The sequence below is a fragment of the Geospiza fortis genome, unplaced genomic scaffold (assembly GCF_000277835.1).
Source record: "Geospiza fortis unplaced genomic scaffold, GeoFor_1.0 scaffold102, whole genome shotgun sequence".
NCBI lineage: Eukaryota > Metazoa > Chordata > Aves > Passeriformes > Thraupidae > Geospiza > Geospiza fortis.
The window spans coordinates 2,104,255-2,105,255 of NW_005054373.1; positions in this window are offsets into that span (position 1 = coordinate 2,104,255).

Genomic DNA, 1,001 nt, shown 5'->3' on the forward strand with positions numbered 1-1,001 from the left:
CCCCAGACCCCCCCAGCGCCGCGTGGGGGGCTGCAGGGGCTGGGGGGTGGAACCGGTGCCTGACACCCCTTCCCGTGCAGGGGTTGGGGTGATGGAGGATCCCCCTGGCAGCTTCAGCATCTGGAACCCCAAAGCTGACCCAGGTTGGGGGGGTGAGGACACTGGAGGTGGGGGTCAGCCCCCACCTGTGCCCTGGGGGGAAACTGAGGCAGGAGGACTGTGCATGGCCCTGCCCTGGGGGCCGCAGGGGGCTTTTCCCCGTAGACACTACGGGGCTGGGGTGGGGAGCACGGCACCCCAGGCAATCTGGGGGTGTCCCCACCGCAGAGCGGACCCTGCACGGGGGCAGCCCTGGGAACTGTGTGTATAAATAAGTGTGTACAGAAATAAATATGTCTGCTAAACACCTGTGTGGGGTGGGGGACACTGCGGGGGCTGGCATGGCTACCAGCACCCCCCCAAGGGGCTGGGCCATGGGGACATGGGGTGTGTACAGCCACGGGTGACAGCAGGGGCAGGGCATGATGTCCCCACGCTGTCCCCAGTGCCCCCGGGTGGCACCTTCAGCAGCCCGGGGAAGGTCACATGCCATGGGGCAAAGTGCTGCTCCCAGATGGGGCTCAGCTGGCGCTGATGGTCCATTAATTATTAAGGTAATTAAGCCCCACAGCGCCGGGTGGGGCCCAGGTCTCTGCCACAGGAGCAGTCCCTGCCCTGCAGCTCCAGACCCTGCTGTGAGTGCCCAGGTGAGTGTGGCTCAGGTCAGGTGTCCCCCACAGGGTGACAGGGGAGGATGGCCCTAAGGACCCCCAGAGCACGGCTTCTCACCTCCCCAAAGCACATCCCAGTGCTTCCCAGTCCAGCAGAGGTGGGAAATGGGCTGTTCCCCTCCCTCCCACCCTCTCTGGCAGGGATGGCGCTTCAGGATCTTTCTGGGAACACTCAGGGACAGTCCCCAAGGGCCCCCAGCTCTGTTTGTATCCCAGCTGGTATCCCTGGCG